General features: G+C 48.8%; 1 protein-coding gene across 2 annotated transcripts in view; it reads left to right on the forward strand.

Moving 5' to 3' along the window:
• Nucleotides 1-19,093, forward strand: part of St6gal1 (ST6 beta-galactoside alpha-2,6-sialyltransferase 1) — a 139,844-nt gene that overhangs the window by 32,027 nt on the left and 88,724 nt on the right. For both annotated transcript variants that reach the window (XM_021185103.2, XM_029470389.1), the window contains exon 2: nt 1,957-2,099. The gene's annotated coding sequence lies outside the window, so the exon portion shown is untranslated. The remainder of the gene's footprint in view (nt 1-1,956; nt 2,100-19,093) is intronic.

Below are 19,093 nucleotides of genomic sequence, written 5' to 3' on the forward strand. Positions count from 1 at the left end.
CCAATGAAACCCAGCATTGCCAGCCCTGTTTGTTGAACAGGCTATCTTCTTTGTCCCCTTGGCATGTCTTTACATCCATTGCCAAGACATAGGTAGGCACAGTGTAGCATTGATTTTTGCATCCTTTGTTCTATTGCATTGGTCTTCATGTGTATTTGGACACCTGTCTTTATCATTGCAGCGCTGTAGTATATAATCTGACACCAGGCATTGTGTGTGACAGCTTCAGCTGTGGCCTGACTCTCTAGGACTGCTTTGTCTGTTCATGGCCTTCTGTGGTTCCATGCCAATTCTTGAATTGTTTCTTTCCCTGAACTTGTGAGATAGGATGTTAGCAAGTTAACTTTGGTAGCACCAGCCATTTTGACCACATAAATTCTGCCACCCCAGGAGCATGGAAGGTCTTTCCGTTGTCTAATCTTTTCTATGGTCTCCCTTTTCAGTATCTCAGAGTTTTTGTTGTAGAGGTCTTTCACTTCTTTGTTGTGATGTATCTCTAAAGCTTTATTGTTTGGGAGTGTGGGGGTGATACAGTTTCAAATATTTGTAACTAGCACAAAAAGAATTAGTGGGGACTTAAATGTCAACCTTTGAATGCTTCATAGAATTTATGGTAGGGCACTGCATGAGAATCACAGGGGACTCAGGGATACATACATATTATGTAGCCATTAAATGGCACCGCAGAACACTGTGAGGACTCACATTAAACCACACCTCACCCATTACCATCTTTATTAAAAAAATGTGACTGACAAAGATAAAACAAGAATCAGAAAGCCATATGTTTTATAAAATGAGGTATGATATGAAGGGAGGGGGTGTCTTAGCGGGGGCCCGTGCTGAGGCATTTCCCTGAGGTATCAGCCATAAGACAGGTCTAGTTTTATTTGGGACATGGGAAGGGGGTGTGGGAAGGGAGTAGAGGCAGAGAAAGAAAGGGGACAGAGGAGGACAGAAAGAGAGAGAGAGAGAAAGAAGGGAAGAGGACAGCCTGGGATATGTGCGTAGAGAAAAAAATGATAGAGAGAGAGAAGAGACAGAGAGAGACAGAGAGAGACAGACAGACACACATACACACAGAGCTTTTATACATGAGTCAGGCCTGTACCTAGCTGTTGCTGGGTAACTGTTAGGCAGAGCCTAGAGGAAATGATAACAGAAAGTGTATTCCTATCATGTATAGTTTTGTTTGTTTGTTTGTTTTTGGTTTTGATTTTTCCAGACAGGGTTTCTCTGTGTAGCCCTGGCTATCCTGGAACTCACTTTGTAGACCAGGCTGGCCTCGAACTCAGAAATCCGCCTGCCTCTGCCTCCCGAGTGCTGGGATTAAAGGCGTGCGCCACCACCGCCCAGCTAAATTTTGTGTTTCTTTAAATGTATAAATGGAACCTAAATCTCTCTGGCACAAGGTCAAATGCAGTTACATTAAAAATTCACTCTATCTTCTCAGACGTAGCCTATGGATTAAAAATTCAGACCCAGTCCGAAATGCTTCCAGAATGAATGAGAACTTGCATTCACACTTCTAACTGCAGAGACAGAGACTGAGCAGGTTTGATGAGAGCAACAGAGCCACTGGCTTTGTCTGGATGCTGGACTTGGGCTGGATCTGAGGATGTCTCGCTCACCTCGCCTTTCTCCATGCTAATATTGAGTAGCATCAGGATGGATTCCGTGGCTCTAGTAAAGTTTGCTTTACTCAATTTGTTATTCAGACTGGGCACAAGCAGGTGGACAGGGGTGAACAGATGGCCAGCTTAAGCCATTTGGGAGGAGGCTGGCTTCTTCCGGGGAGGAGTATGCTCTGCAAGGGACTATGAGGTGGGAGCTGCTGGGGCAGGGTGGGGGGGGGGAGAGGGAGCACGGGTGTGTGTGGGAGGGGAGGGTGCTCACTCCCACATGGTATTTACCCCATGCTCTGGCTTCAGCTTGCACTCTCTCTTTCCTCTGTAGGCAAGGGTAGAGCCAGCTGTGCCAAGCTCCGCAGCCAGCGCCCGAGAGAGAAGTTATCAGTGCCCCGGAAGTCAACTGAAATGAACTGGCCCCCTTGAGCCTTCCCCAATTATCTGGTACCCACTTTCCAGCCGGATGCTGAGGTAAGAACCCTTTGGGGAAAGGTGATGGCAGTTCTCTAAGGCTCGGGGAGGAGGGAGTTGTTTTCAGTTCCAGCCATCTGCTCCCATCTCAGCTACACAGAGGCAAGGTCAGTGGAGGCCAAAGGCTTTGATTTGTTAGCGCAGGAACTTCCATTTTCTCCATTGCTAGGGAGATTTGAACCCTAAAGAGAGTGAAGTTATCCTGAAGGTAAGACTACAGCGGACTTGGATGGATGCTTTTGTGCTGTTCTGCACAGGAAAGTGAGCCCCCCAGGAAACACATTTGTGTGCATCCCTGCCTCCTCGACATGCACTTGCTAACCCAGGAAGTACAGATAACAGACATCATGCAGGGAGGTTATGACAAAGCTTTCCAGTAGGTTTATCAAATGTGATTTTAATAAACCTAGCTAAGTACTCTTAGCCATTTGGAAGAAAATAAAGCAGGGTCTAAAAACAGTGCTCTGTTAGGCTCCCTCTTAGAATAACTACTGCAGGATGCTGGTCCCTTCTACATGGAAGTGGAGGGATGAGTCCATGAGGGGCCAGGAGAGCTCCCCTCTCATCTAGAAACTCTCCCGAGCTGCATCTAAGCATCCAGGAATTTTTTTCCAACATAATATTTTTATCGTTTTCCTGGGGGGCAATTTCACATACCCCAATCACGTTCACTTCATAGTCCTTTTAGGTCCCCCTACCCTTGTGACTTCCCCCAAAAGAAAAAAAAAGGAGAAGAGGAGGAGGAAGGAGAGGAGGAGGGGGAAGAAGAGGAAGAAGGAGGAAGAGGGGAAAGAGAAGGAAAAGAAGGAGGAGGAAGAGGGGAAAGAGAAGGAAAAGGAGGAGGAAGAGGAGGAAGAGGAGGAGGAGAAGGAGGAGAAGGAGGAGAAGGAGAAGAACAAGGAGGAGAAAGAGAAGGAAGAGGAGGAGGAGAAATACAGAATCTGACAGTGTTACTCCTATATTCACTGGAGCATGGTCAAACTCCCAGAGGCCAGCCCCTTAAAGAAAACTGAGTCCTTCCCTACTAGCACTCAGCCAGAAGCCAATTGTGAAGAGCTACACTTTAGCATCCTTATCACATAAGGGTTTTCCTGTCTAGACTGTTTCTTTTGTTTTTCAGACCGCTGGGGGGTGGGGGAAAGAGGTTGTCTCAGAAGCCTTCCAAGTCTCATTCTCAAACTTTGAGATTTTACAAACTGGTTGTTAGAAATAGTTAGAAACAAAACACTATTACCCCTCCCCAACCTCCCCCCCCCCCAAATACAAGACAAAAATAATCCAAACCAGTTTGCATCTTAGACTTGACCATTGTGGGAGAGTGATGTGTTGCTGTTGAAACTGGAGGAGCTACAAAGCTCTTTCTAGAAGAGTTTCTTTTGGTGGTGCTAGGGATCAAGTTTGGGGTCCTGCTTGTGCCAGGCAAGGCTGTACCAGTGGGTTTAACTTTCCTCCCCTGTGAAGACTTGGTGCTCAGTAAACACAAGCCGTCTGGTCTCATGGGTAGCTGTCAGGGTCCGGCTACATAATGGCAATGTCTGATACTGTGAGGCTTCTTGTCTGCTGCAGGGAGGGAATTAGGCCATCAGAAAACCTTGGTTTATTGATGGAGAGAAACCGGCTGCATTTCTCTCTCTGACTGACATCTCGGTATGTGTGCTGTGTGTGAGGTTTTGAATTATTGATACACTTTCGTAACAGCAGATGAAAACCCTCCATTTACTGACCAACATCTGGGGTGCATTTTCCTTCTGGAAAAGTTGAGAGGCTGGTCCGAGAAGTGTGAAAAGGAGACTTGACAACACCAGGACCCCAGTCAGGGCTCACTCATAATCTCTGAGGGAGGGTGAGGGTGACTTCCTACCAAACAAGTTTCAACAAAAGCCTCTTTTCTCTCTTCAAGGCCCTGCTGCCAGCAGATTAGAGCTAATTAAATTAGCATAATGGAGTCCTGGCCTCTGCCCTCTCCTCCTTTCTCAGTCTTTTGGTTACACTTCTTGCTCCGCATGTCCCTTAAAAAAAGGGGGCTTAGGGACAGACAGGGTGAGACATTGGTGACATGCCACTTTCCCTTTGTGGTTCAGGAAATTAGAAAGGTAGGAAAGCCCAGAGCTGTCAGGGATCCAGACTGCCTAGCAGCTGGGTGTCAGCCCTTGAGGTGAAGCCATGGGATGTTCTGGAGGAAGACGCTGGAATGGGGGAAGGGCCTGGGCCCTGAGGCTGCCTGACCCCTGAGCTCTTGTATGTGACCAGCACTGGGACATGTACGTGATCTCCAGTTACTAGCTCTTCCTCTGGAAGGTTGCCAAAGCCCCAGCACCTTTCAGAAACAGCCTCTAGTTTTCTCGGACTTAAGCCTCTTTCCTCCAGGGAGTTGGTTTTCCTTCTTGATGCTGCTGCAGGTGGAGAAGGTTTTATTCTAAGGACGGAGGAATCTTTGTGAGTTAGGAAAGGATTGAGCAGCCATGCTCTCTGCTCTGTCTGTGTGCCCTCTTCTTACCTCTGCACCCTCTGGCACTGTGTCTGCACCCACCCATGTCTGAGATATGGAGACATGGTTATAGAAAAGCCCCTCTCAGAGCTGCCAAGTGTCCCTCACAGCAAGTGGTCATCAAGGCAGGGGTTCCCAGGCCAGTGCCTGCAAGCATTTCCTCCCCCAAGGGAGTATCACTCTACTTCGGAATGCTTGTGAACCAGGGCCGTGGAGTTTGCAGATCTCCCAGGGGGCTCTTCTTTGTACTGGGAGAGAACATCAGATCTGGGACACTGTGCTTCCTGCAGCATGTCCATGTGATGCCCCAGGAGATGGGCCCACTGTAACCTCCCAACCCCCCCTGCTGACTAGAAATAGGGTTTCCCATTCCTGAGCTCTCAGATTTCTTTTCTTTTTTTTTTTTTTTTTNTTTTAATTTTTTGAGACAGGGTTTCTCTGTGTAGTCCTGGCTGTCCTGGAACTCACTCTGTAGACCAGGCTGGCCTCGAACTCAAAAATTCACCTCTCTCTGCCTCCCAAGTGCTGGGATTAAAGGCGTGTGCCACCACTGTCTGGCTCAGATTTCTTTACAAAGGACAGTTGATGCATGTTTTGTTTTCCTCTGTGATTGGAGATCCTGTCTATGTACAAGAGAAAACATAAGGCTATTTGTCTTTTCGAATCTGGCTATTTAGCTCACCACAACAATTTCCAGTTCTATTTATTTTAATGATTTTTTTTTAAATGGCTGTATGGAATTCTATTGTATAGATGGACCTCCTTTTCTTTATCTTTTCCTCAGTTGATGGGCATCTCGCTGGTTCCATCTCTTTGGTATTGTGAAGGGTGCTGCTATAAACATAGATACATAAGGCATTTCTCTGGTGTGTTGGCCGACCCTTTCGGGTGTAGCTGACTCATACGGTAATTCTATGTCAATTAGCTGAGAAACCTCCACATGGGTTCAGCAATGGCTATCCTAGTTTGCACACTCATCAGTGGAGAATTATCGTTGATTTCCCCTACACCTTAACCAGAACGTGTTGTTTGTTTTCTTGACTTGGATGAGGTGGAATTTCAAGCTAGCTTTTGATTTGCATTGCCCTGATGGCTAAGGATGCTGAACATTTTAGAATATATATGCTGCCTGTTGAGTTCACTGGCACAGTCTTTGACACAACATTTGTGGCCTGAGATATATATACTTGGCCAAGACTCTTCCCATTCTGCAGGCTGTCCACTCACTCCAGCCATTGTTCTTTGTTTTATGGAAGCTTCTTGGTTTCATTTCAACCCTCAGGTTTATTTCTTGGGCTATTAGAGTCCTGTTCAGAAAATATCCCAGGCAAGAAGACTTCGATTTATTTTTGTAGCTATTTACTGAGTGTCTACTATATGGCAGCCAAATAGCCCATTCTGGCCCAGCCTTGGCCACACAGACTTAACAAGGGCAAGGAGAGGAACTTTCTGGAAACAAGACCATATAGGACATAGGCTCTCCTTGCTAGGGCTATACACCTCCGGCTTGTCTTTCAAGGACTCTAAAGGCAGGAACTACTTCTGAAGGTTCTGTGCATTCCAGGGACCCCTAATCTTAGTTTGAAGTGTTTGGTCTATGATGAGCACACTAAGCAACACATGCAGTGCTGGCTTGTTTTATGTCAACCTGATACACGCTAGAGTCATTTGAAGAGAGAGCATCAAGTGAGAGAATGCCCCTACTAGACTGGGGTCTGGGCAGTCCTGAGTGCATTTTCATGATAGATGATTGACACGCAGGGCCTGACTCACTGAGGGTGGGGCCACCCCTGAGCTGGTGGTTCTAGGTTCTGTAAGAAAGCAGGCTGAGCCATGAGGAGCAAGCCTGTGAGCATCACCCCTTCTGTGACCTCTGCATCAGCTCCAGGTTCCAGCACTGAATTTCTGCACTGGCTTCCCCCGATGATGGACTGTGAAATAAACCCTTCCCTCCTCCGGCTGCTGTCGGCTATGCTTTTCTAAAACAGCTATAGAAACCCTTAACTAGGATACATGGAGAAGAGGGCCAACTGAGGGGATGCGGCAGAGTGGCAGGAGCTGTCTAGAAAGGCATTGCCGGACTGAAGAGTGCTCTGAGCTGGGGTGGTGAGGTTGTGAGGTGTGGTTTCACAGAGAATCAAGACTCCTTTTGATGGTGGCATCCAAGTCACTTGAGAAGGATGAAAAGCTCCGCTCGCTCTGCAGGATGCTCAGAGAACATAAGCTAGGGTTGAAAGAGCTCCTTCGCCTCCTTCCTTGGAAAAAGTAGAGACCCAGAAAGAGGGAGGGCCTTGTTTATTACTCAAGTGGAACAGGAGTCTGGTCTCCTGATTGACCAGGGTCTGTCTCATCAAACCTTCCTGGTCAAACAGAATGCTGGCCTGGAGGCCAGCACTGCCACTTTCCTGGCCTGGCCTGCCGTGGGCTTTGCTGCTACAGGCATTTGTAGCAATGACAACCTAGGATAGGGAGGTGACATCTTAGTTACCAGAGAAGTCTCCTGTCCCCCAGCTCCCCACTCTCTTTGTTCAGATGTTCCTGTGTCTGCTTTTGCTAGGATTTGCTGCCTAAGGCTCACCATGAGTCCTCACAACACAGAGACGTTCGTGCTCAGCCTTGAGCCTGAGCAGCACATCCCATGCTTGAGGCTGACTTGATGACAGCTGCAGGTCCGCCAAGGCCCTGGAGGTTTTCTGAGTCAGCTTCCTCCTGCCGATATGCTGCAGGGTTCCTACCTGAGTGGAGACTAGCAGTATAATGTAGTATTATGTAAAATAAGGCTTTTCTCCTTCAAGCTGATTAAGTGGGGGACAAAAGAGCATTATCATGCTCCACTGCACCTTTACCTAGGACTGATTGATAGATCATAACCCACTTATATTTAAATTGCACAACTTGGAGGAGTTGTGGCCTATGCATCTGCCTGTGGATCACATCAATCCTCACAAGCATTGTGGCCTTCTCCACATCTCTTCCTGTGCTGTATTCTTCCCTCCTGCCCCTTTCTGTCTCCCTCCCATCTCAGCAATGACCGATCTGCCTCCTCTCACCATAGCCTGCATTTCCTAAGACCACAGGAAGCTGGGTTTCTGTTGCATGCACTCCCCCACTCCCCTCCCTGCACCCCCCTCCTTGTTGGCCTCTATTGAGTGAACCAGCCATCTCTTCCTTTATTGCTAAAGGGGTGTGGATGTCTCACAGCTTAACCACCAACCTTTAGGCAAATATTTGATTGTTTTTAATTTGCAGCTATTAAAGTTGCTAGGCATTTGGAAAGCATAAGAAAAAGTCTTTATATAGTCATATACATAGATTTTCCTTGTGAGGAGCCGTGGCAGAGACCGGCTGAGTTGTAAGGTAGGTCTGCCTCTGTTTTTAAGGAAGCTGCAAACTTCTCCTGTCTTTGCAGGTCCTCTGCCTCCTTGTCAGTTCTTGTCTGTGTCAGGTTTTGAACTCTGGGAACCAGTGGCCAAGTGCCTATTTAACATATCAAAGCGGAGAGTGACTGCTGGACTCTCCCTGGATCGCTCAGTGCCCTGTTAACAGGGTCCTCCTGGCTGGCATTCACTGCTTCCTACCCCGAATTCTTCAACTCAGGGGGCTGGGCTGCTCTTTTCTAAAATCCAATTCTTTGGGTACTTCTCTTTGTCCTTTGGAGTTCCTGTCCGTGGCATCTGGTTCTCCACCTCTCCCCACATGGCCCAGCTCAGTCTGGTCATGTCCGCTCCGGACTCTCCCAGATGTCCCTGCCCCTGGCTATGCTTGCCCTCTTACCTACAATAAGCCTTCTCCCCCACCATTGCTAGGCCCAGCCACTTTCTTTCGTTTTTTTCCCTTTAGTCTGCCAGGTGATCTTAACTTTAGCCACTTTCACTGGGATGTCCACCTTGCGGTGTCTGGCGTTCTTTCCAGATACTCGTTGCTCGACCCCATTTCATGGAATGCACCAGCTATCTACGTATTTCCTTAAATGAATTTCCAGCTCGCATCGCTGGCCTTTTATATATTTAAAAAAAAGTTTTATAAAAAATTGCATTGGAGATACCAACAAACAATGTTAATAATTATAATCTAGTTGAATAAGTAACGGCGCACATTCTGGTCGGAGGAGAGCAGCAGTCCTAAGGCAGGAAGTGTCTTGGGGGAGAATGCTGGCTCTACGGGAAGCTGGCAGTGTGCAGTGGTGGAGGGTAGACAGTGCCTTGAGCAGAGACTTGCTCACACTACATTCAGAGTTACAGGGGTTGGATCTGCTTTGAGGACTGGAGTTTGGAGTACAGGAGTGTGGTCTATAATCCTAGCGTTCCCTGATTACTGGCTGGGCACTCCTGTCTTTAAATCTGTTTTATTTCAGAATAATTACAGAATCCACAGAAAGCTCTACTGGTGGGTCCGAGAGAACACAACCGTGGTTTCTCCAGTGGCTCCATCTTGTATAATTATTGTGTGGGGTGTGTGTCTGAAACTGCTGTGCTGAGCATGCCATGCTCAGATCTTCTCTGTAGAGCCCCGTGTGATCACCACTGCGGCTGGGATTCAGAAGTGTTCCCTAACCACAGAGCACCTCCTCCCTCCCTCCCACCTCCTCTATCCCCCCCCCCGCTGCCCCCTAGCACCTGCCTTTGTCATTGCACTGGATCCTCCCTGTTCTCCACCTAGATACTTGTCTAACACAACACACAATTGATGAGAAGCACTTTGGACACTTGCTGTGAAGCCCCTCAAGCCCACGGAGGATGTTGACTCCATCCCTAAGTTTCTCTTTGTCATGGCTGAGTACTATTCCACTGTATGGACATTCACCACCCTAAACTATGTATTTGTTATCTGTTGCTGTGATAAAACTCCACGGCTAGAAAGCAAGCTAAGGAAGACAGTTTATTTTGGTTTATGATTCCAGAGGGTTGGAGTTCATATTGGTAGGGATGCCCTGGCAGCAAGCAGCAGGCACGCTTGGCAGGAACCGGAAGCTGAGAGATTACACCTCAACCCTACAAAGGAAACACAGAGTGAACTGGAAGTGGGGTAAACCTGTGAGCTCTCAAAACCTTCCCCTTCGGACAGGAAGGTCACTTCTCTGAAAGGTTTCATAACCTGTCACCTGAGACCAAGTGTCCAAGTACCTTAGCTGGTGGGGGATCGGCTTCTCATCCAAACCACTGTAGCCCTTCACCCATTGAAATATTCTAATATTCTCAAGTTTGGGTGTGCTAAGAATAGGGCTGATGTCAGCAGTCACAGGCTTCTGTGTGAACCTGAGGTTTCTTTGTCTTTTTTCTTTTTCTCATACAAGTGCCCAGAACTAGAAACAGTGAGTTCTATGGCAAACGTTTAATTTTTAAGAGACTGCCAGGATGTTTGGTAGAGTGATGGCCATTGCACACCCTCTGCTCCTCCCCGACCACTTCAGGGTGTGTGTGTGTGTGTGTGTGTGCTAGTTTGCTTCACTAACAACTGTTGTGGTAGCTCCTCTTTACCACACTGACCCGCACTCTTGTGTCCGCCCCGTCTTAGTCTGGGTCTGTCTGCAGGTGCCCTCCAGTGGGGGAGCAGACACATCTGGTGCTGGCTTTCCTCTTCCATCACGTCCAGAACTGCCCTGGACATGGACCCTCTGTTCTTTGCCCTGGTTCATTGTGCTGGGTGGCTAAGGAAGAAGCTATTTCATAGAGCTGTGTGTTTTTCCAGGGAGGACTCTCTTTCCCTTTTCTCCACAGATGAGCAAAGAGTGCTTTTTAATGTGGCCCTACCTTGCCCTCTCCCAGTACCAGCATACCAGCATCTGCTCCTCTGGAACTGGCCCCGGGGAGCCTATTTTCTCAGTGTGTCTTGGTTTGACAATGCCAAGGGTGGCTGCCCATCTTCAGGCCCACCTTAAACCTAGTATTGTCTATTTATTCTCTTTGCTTCTAGGCAGATTGGCAGCTTCTGCACACTGGAGAAAGAACATAGGCAGCTAGCACTGGCAATGTGCTCATGGTATGGGCACTGAGTTTGTCTTCCTGTTCACTCGGTTAGTTCACCGTCACCACAACTGTGTGATGGGCACAATGCCAACATTTGTACTCTGAGAAGCAGGCATGCAGAAAGATTTTACAGCTAGCAAACAGGTAGCCATTGCAACCCCATTGTAATGCGGCAGCTGCCTTGGTCCTTCTACTCTACCTGAGTGCTAGCTAGATTTCTAGTGCCAAGTCCCTACAGTGTCCCCCTAGGAATTCACAAGGGAAGAGAACTGGTTGCCAGTTTTTTCCTGGAGCAAGAACAGTTTGGGTATTTTTGATAGAAAACAGGGTCGATGGCAGAGGAAGCATCTCCAGGGAGAATGGGAGCTTCCTTGGAGACCTGACGGGACCCATTCTGTACAAGTTATGAGCAGAGCTTTGGTTCCATATACCGTACCATCAGGGTGACACAATTGTGTTTCTGAGCCTGCCGCTTGCTCAGTGTCCGTGTCCCTGGCCCGTGGAATAACATGTGACCTTACTAGTGCTAAGATTCTCAGCCACTGGCCTTGCAGAGGTAACCTTGAGTGTAGACTGCCATCCCACCTCTCCTGCTTCTGCCTGTCAGGGATGGCTGAGAAGGGGTGTAGACACTCTGTTCCGGCCAGTCTGGGTTCTGGCACCCGTCCCTTTGAGGGAGGTAAGCATAACAGCTGCTTCATGGGCAGAGAGGAGGTAGATTGAGGTTGAGGATGGGGAGTGGCCCCAGGGGAGTGTTCACTCTTTCAAGTATTGGCTCTCTCAAGCCAAATAGTTGGTATTTGCCTGTTTCTCCTTCAGGTTCTCCTACGTGAACACACAGGGCAGGGCTGGTGGAAGAGAACTGAATGTATGCCTCACCCCGGCCATTCGGGAAAGCATCTCTTACTCTTTTAGTGGCACACCTTGGTTTTGTGCCAGGCATCGGGAACACGGGAGCCTAGTCCGCACCTTTCCATATGTTGTCTAAAGAGAGAGACCTGAATACTGAGACCAGCAAATGTGAAGTCACAGATTCTTGCAGAAAACTGATGCCGTGTGAGTGAGCAGTCTGAGAGCAGGACACTCCTTTAGGAAGTGGTTCTGACCTGGGGTTTTGGGCCTTAGCTGTGGGCAGCAGGCAGAGCCCTTGTGTGATGTTCAGGGAGATTTTGAGGCTTTGGGCTTGGGTGATGACTGTAGCCAGACCCAATGTCTGGCCCTTCAGGACCTTTCCTTCTCAACACAGACTGCTCTACAAGGTTACCCACGTCCAGCCTTTCAGTGGCTGGTACCCAAGGGTACTACCAGAGGACTCTGGAACCCTGCCTTTGGGGATAGCCATCTTTTTCTGTTGTGGAGTATGCTGATAACTCTCTTCAGCACTTTGCTGAATCTAGAGCACTGCCACCATGCTGGCTTAGACTGTAATATAAAATTTTCGGACAGCTTGACTGAGGTCCATGAAAATAGCCCAGGTTAGAAGAATGATTCAGAGGGGGCTCAGTGGGGAAAAACCTTTTTCCTACCAAGCCCGAAATGAGCCTGTTCCAGGACTCACATGGTAGAAGCTAAATTCCACAAGTTGTCCTTTGACCGCCACACAAATGCTGTGGCCCACACACTTACACGTGTATTCTCAAAATTAATACATAATAAATAAAAGAGTGTGGAAGAGGAGGGGAGGCAGAGAGAAAATGAGAGAGAGGGATATATATATATATATATATATATGTATGTTTATATATATATATATTTTTTTTTTTTTTTAAAGTAAATTACCGAGTTGAACAGCCATTGCCACAATCCATTGCTGGTCAGGTCATCTTTCCAAGCAATATCTGAGAATATGTTTATTCCGTATGAGATTAGCTCTGTGCTTCCAGCAGGAGGATCTCATTCACTAATTCATTTAGTTGGTTACCGAGAGACTGCTGAAGCCCACAGTTGAGTTAGAAACAAAACCGCTTCTCTGCAGCTTGCCAGCCTCCTGCTGAAGCCCAACTAACCCTTGACTTGGCTCTCTGGTGTGGGGCTGGGATAGCTTCAGAGCTGGGTTTTTTTTTTTTTTTTTTTTCTTGCTTCATGACTGTCACCTATAGAGCAGTGTCTTAGTCAGGGTTTCTATTCCTACACAAACATCATGACCAAGAAGCAAGTTGGGGAGGAAAGGGTTTATTCGGCTTACACTTCCATACTGCTGTTTATCACCAAGGAAGTCAGGACTGGAACTCAAACAGATCAGGAAGCAGGAGCTGATGCAGAGGCCGTGGAGGGATATTCTTTACTGGCTTGCTTCCCCTGGCTTGCTCAGCCTGCTCTCTTATAGAACCCAAGACTACCAGCCCAGGGATGGTCCCACCCACAAGGGGCCTTTCCCCCTTGATCACTAATTGAGAAAATGCCTTACAGTTGTATCTCATAGAGGCATTTCCTCAACTGAAGCTCCTTTCTCTGTGATAACTCCAGCTGTGTCAAGTTGACACACAACCAGCCAGTACAAGCAGGTAGAGGCTTTGTGTTTGCAGCCCCTTGAAGTGAGCTCAGTTACCAGCCCTGCAGTCATCTGGTGCTCCCACATCTGTAAATAGCTCGAGGCTTTGGCAAGCCTGGGTGCATGATCTCTGGAGGAAGGAGATGGGGTGAGCTGAGTGCAGTGCTCAGATTTGACAGGTCGTGTGAAGTCAGGACACCTGACTGGGGTAGGGAAATGAAGGCCAGCGGCCAGGGAGCAACGAGAGAGTGTAAGGGACTGTGGATTCTAAGGACGGTACAGCTTGGCGGGTGGGGAGGAAAGCGTGTACTTTTGCCTGCTAAGCTGAGAAATTTCAACAGGGCAGATTAAACCTAGAGACTGTTTTAAGCGTCAAGGCACTTTTGATTCTTCAGAGCTAGTTTTGAGGGAGACTTCATCTGGTCCAGGTAAGGCCTTTGATGCAGAGGTTGGTTAGGAGGCTGTGGTGAGGGTCTTGAAGGTAGGTATGGTTCTGGGTTCTTCTTCCCTTCTTGGGATGTCTGGGTGCTTTGGGCACACCACTTTGGAGAGGACAGGGCAAAGCATCTGTATACCAGGTTGAGGAGGGTGAAGTGGAGTCCAGTCCGGATGAGCAGGATCCTGGTCTGGTTGGGAGTGTGTGTGTGTGTGTGTGTGTATGTGTGTGTGTGTGTTTGTGGTTATGGCCCTTTTAGACAAAGGCTTCCTCCAACAATCTTTAATGAAGCAGCTCTCTGAGACAATTGTAGCTTGTTTGTATTTCATTATTGGGGGTGGGTTTAAATGCATACACTTTATTTGGGGTGAACCAAGGGTTGTATAGTTTTTGGAGAAGGGCGTGGGAATATCCAGGGAAGGGATGTCGTTGGCTTAATGAAGGCTAAGGCTGCTGAGATGCCACATCAGCATGGAGAGGTGTTTCAGGTCCTGGGTACGTGACTGACTGCTCGTGATCACCTGGTTGGAGGTCCCCTGGTTACATGCTCCGAGGCAGGCACGGAAACGGGGAGGGAGTTAGCTCTACTCCTGCCGGTCTCAGGATAAGATTCTAATCTCAGTTCTTGAGATTTCCGAGATTTAGACATGCACAACCTCACCTGGTCTATGCCAGTCCCTCTGATGGCATGGTCCACCTACAGGTAGGCATTGGGACCACACTTGTGCCAGGGGAATGGGACAGACCAAGTGGATGGGAGCCAGCCCCTGCTAGGTGGACACAGCCACTCTCAGGTTTGCTTCTGTTCTAGCTTTCTGTTGCTGCTTCTGAGCTCTGCCTGTCCACACACACACCAGCAGCCTCTCCACACCACATCTCTTTCCTGCAGCAAACTTCCTCGTTCAGTCACTTCTCAACTTCTCTCTTATCGCCCCTCCGGTATGTGTGTGTGTGTGTGTGTGTGTGTGTGTGTGTGCACCGCCTGTCCCATTGAGCAGTACTACAGCACAGAGAGGTTTCCATGAGAAAACCTCAGCTAACCCACACAAGAGAGGTGAGTGAGGTTGGACCTGGGAGGCTGGGCCCTCAGGGTTTTGATCAGGTCCAGACAAGCTTCCGCTATCTCTAGGTGCCAATCTGAGCCTACACAGCTGAGTGAGTTTCTCCTTAAACCTGAGCCCTAGCTGTTTCCCTTGCTCTGGCCCTGGAGACAGTGGTAGCAGTCTTGGTCCGTCAAGCCCTGATACTCCAGAGCCCAGCTGCTTTAGAGAAACTCTGCAAGCTGCATGGGCTCACTCTTCTCCCTGCCCAGAGCCCTCCGGGGCTCCAGCGTCCAGACCACAGATCAGACCCAAATAATGCAAGATGCCCAGGGGGCGTAGCCAGTGGTTTTGTACCCTGTTCACCTCCCCACAACCTTGCCCCTCTCCCCGGAACTGAAGATAGACTTGACAGTCTGGCTCAGCTCTGTATCAAAGGACTAGAAGCCCGGTTATGGGTGCCTGCTCCCATGCATTGCCTGGGGATAAGGGATGGTGTTCTTCGCACATCACTTTCTTGAATGAAGCTTTACACTGCGTGGCATCATTCCACATCTTCCTGCTGAGGGAGGGAGCAAAGTGTGTGCTGACTGTGCCGTGGGTACTGAGCCTGGGGGTCTCTTCCTATATAACCCACACTACTTCAGTTATTGGTCCTTCATGAGTAAGTGCATTGCTCTCTTAGGCACAGAGAGTGCAAGAACAAAGGGCATGTAAGTCCTCTGAGCCTCTCACCCCCTGGTGGCCCCCCCTTTCTGTCTCAGGCAACTGTACCTCTGTAGTTTGCTATTGCCAAGTGGAAATCCCTGGCTCAGTTCATCACTGGGCCGATAAGTCTCAGGGCTGTATCCCCCTGCTTCTTGCCCCCACAGCATTCCCTTGAAGTCCCCCGTGTCACTGAATGCCTGTGCTTGCGCCCCTCCCTCTGACCCCTAGCTATTTCCTCTAGCCTCCCCCAGAGAGCCCCAAGTCCCTCCAGATAAAGGTGAGTTACTCTGGCCACCCCCACCCTCAGCCCCAGGGAGAATTTTGACACAGTGTTTCCACTTGTCATTTCAGACTGTTTGCCAGAGTTTGCGGAAAAAGGCCTGTATTATTAATGCCTTCTCTGGGAACAGCTGCGCCTGCCAGGCTGTCATGTGAGACCTCTGAAAAGGACTCAGTGTGAGGCCTAGAGATCTTCTGGATCCACTGGGTCAGAGGAAACTTGATCCTGTGGAGGCTGAGAACGTGGGGGTGGGGTGGGATGAGGGCGTGAGGGGTGAGGTGGGAGGGCGTAGGGGAAGAGGGGAGGCAGAAAGTATTTGGAAGCATTCTTCTGTCTCCCGTGGAGACAGAGCAGTCCTGTGCCTCTGGGTGCAGACTCCACCTGCTCCCTAGTGGGGCTCTTTGAAGCCTCACCAAGATAGAAACAGAGACATTGATAATTAGTTTAGCAGCAGAGAGGCATGGCTGCTTACAGCACCCATTTTGAATGAAATTGGCTTTAGTGCTCAGAAACTGGCTCTAGGGATGGTGTGTGTGTGTGTGTGTGTGTGTGTGTCTGTGTATGTATGTGTCTCTGTGTGTCTGAGTGTGTGTTTGTGTGTGTGTGTGTGTGTGTGGTGGTGGTAAAGGTCAGTGGTGGGATGCAAACCTGGGTTTGAATTGTTCAGGTTCCTTTTGGGACTTTGGTGCCTCTAGACACAGCATAGTGTTTCTCAGGTTGATCCTGTAGTTGTTCCTGTTGCTGACCTTTTAGGGTGAGCTCCTGAGCCCTAACAGCCTGGGAAGAGAATCAGAGATGTAGCAACACAGGTTGGTGTTTGGGAGCTAATATGGATGAGGCTTAAATAGGTGTCAAGGAGCGTACGGAACTAAGCAGTCCTAGACAGGGAGTTATTTATCACCATCTCCTGTTCTCTCAGTTTGTCTCCCCATGTTTACCCTTCCTACAGGAGACAGCTTTCTCCTCTGCTTGTCCTCAGGAACTCAGCCTTTTCTTCTAGTTTAAGATCCTTGAGGGGAGTTCTGGATTCTTGGGGTCCATTGTTTCTGTAGTCTGACAGCCAATGTGATGGCCCCAAGTGTCCCTTTAGAATGTCCCCATTCCTCTCAGGGAGGTTACATTCTCCATTGTGTCTCATCTCTGTCCCCAGGACTAAGCCTGACATCCCTATGTAGGAATGAGTTCCACATCAGCTGGTCAGGGTGACACTGGCTGGGAGAGGGCGAGGGAGGGCCACAGCTTGCCTGCTATCTGCCACAATGGCACTTCACATTCCACCAAAGCTCCTCACAGTTTAGACCAGTGTCCTCAGCCACCCTAACGCTGCCACCCTTTAACACAGTTCCTCATATGGTGGTGACCCCCCAGCCATAAAAGTATTTTCATTGCAACCTCATAACTGTAATTTTGCTATTGTTATGAATTGTAATGTAAACATATTTTTGAGGAAGAGGTTTTAACAAAGGGGTCACAAGCATGATGTCCCCTGCTTGGAGTGGAGCCAGTGATTCCTGGAGCAGAGGCCTTCTAGTAGTGGATCTGAGCTTCATGTTCTCCCAGTTTCCCCAGCCCTGACCACAACAGGTTCATACATGACCCAGTCTCTGTCTCGCTGTCTGCGGCTGGGCTTCCCCTTGCTCTGTTTAGTAAACTGTTCCTCCTTTAAAATGGGACAAAGTTTCCCTTTTCTAATTTCCTCTAGCAAAGTTGGCAGCACACCAGGCCTCAGGTCTTACCCAAGAAGAAGGCTTTCTTTCTTCACCCCATGCCTAAGCAGCAGAAGGCAGATCCTATACCTTCCTGAAACCCCTGGACTTGGGACACATCTGTGTGATAGAAAGAATGATTTATAAGTTGCATACTAATGTGTGAGTCACAACGGGACTACTTCTATCAAAATCCTAGGCTGAGTGCTTGAGAAAGAAGAGAAACAATGAGTTGCTTGATCTGAAGGCCAGGCAAGGTACCAAAGCCTCCTCCCCACACCCTAACCCATGGTCCTCGGTGCTCGGCTGACTACGGGTCACCGCGGGGGAGTGCAGAGAGGGGAACACAGGTTCGAAGGTCTTCCAGAAGAAGAGCCCCAGGAGGCAGGGCTGAGTACAGGTTTGAAGGAAGAGTGGGAGTCTGGAATCTTCCCCCAAGGGAGTTGGGGGAAAGCCATGCGGGACAGGATAAAGCAGTGGCTAGAGGCAGCCCTAAGCAAGCTTCCTTTCCTCCCGGTGGTGCTCAGGGCTACCTAGCTGGCTGGTGCCATTTCCTAAGAGCAGCCCCCCAAGGAAGCAACATGAACTGTGTCCAGGGCTCCACCTGGAGCCAAGACTGCTCCTGTAGGCATTCTGCCGTGTTGGCCCATCCACATCCCCTGCTGCTGAGGCTTATGGGAAGTCCTCCAGTCCGCGCTTTATAGTCTGCAGTTGTCCAGGTCTGAGTTTAAGTCCTGGTCTCAGACACTCTCATGGCTAATTGGGCAGCACTGAGAAGAGCAAGCTAAGGTCCTGAGGCCCAGGGCTGCGGCTGACTCTGACGAGAGATTTTAGGAGCTGGGCATTGTGCAAGGTTCCCTTTAAAGCCCCTGTGAGCAAGTGCTGGTGACTCTGTGGAGTCATACATGCACACCTGAACTTCAGCAAAGTTAAGCTACTCCAAAGAAGGTGACAAAATGACCAGGCTACGGTGTGGACCAGATATGCCGCTCTGTAACTACAATGCCATCGCTTGCTAGTTGTCTGGTCCTAAGCCTCCCTGAATTTCTTGTTAAAAAGAAACCCAGCTGGGAAGAAGGGCGCCCTGGCAAGAATAGTATCCCAGGCTTTAGGAATACTGCTCGGTAGCTTCTTTCCTGTAAAGGTGTGGCTCATGGAAGGCCCCCATGTAAGCCAGTCTGTTATGATTGAAAATAAACTTTATGGTGAAAGTCTCTTGAAAATTCATCCGTCCTAGGACTTGATCTAAAGAGGATGTAGAGTCTGGATTGTCAAGTTGTCATTCTGAAAGTCTAAATCTCCTACCTATTTGTGAGTAGAATGAACTGTCTTCCGTAAACCCTATCACTTAGGATCAGGCTTCCACGATCTGAGGGTGGTGATCAGGAAGCTAGTTCTGCAGCCGGTATTCTGTGCACACAGGCCAAAGTAGGCCTTTCCCCCACCACGAGGCACGCCCTGGTATAGCTGGGTGGAGCAGTGTGCTAAATGAGAGCTAATAACATCTCTAAGAGAGAAAGAAGGTGTCAGACATTCAAAACAAAAGGAATATAACAGTTTATTTGAGCAGCTGGGCCGCACTGGATCCATTCAGGCAAACACATCTGACAGGTTGGGGTAGAAGACCCTCTGTGAAGGATAGCAGGAGGTTTATATTGGTGACATCGTTGTTTGCAGTCCAGTGTTTGCACTAAACAGGATTTTGGTTTGCTTACACAAGAGCTCCAGTTCCATAAGTAACAGCAGGCTTCTGGCCTCGTTGCTTTGACAGTCAGAGGCTGCAGTGAGTAGGTCACTTCCGGATGTCAGCCATTGCTTCAGGTCCCCCGAGTCTGTCCTGATGTGTGTAGGCTCTGAGCCTCTGTTTGAAGCCATGGCA

Source organism: Mus caroli, chromosome 16, assembly GCF_900094665.2.
Source record: "Mus caroli chromosome 16, CAROLI_EIJ_v1.1, whole genome shotgun sequence".
Taxonomy (NCBI): domain Eukaryota; kingdom Metazoa; phylum Chordata; class Mammalia; order Rodentia; family Muridae; genus Mus; species Mus caroli.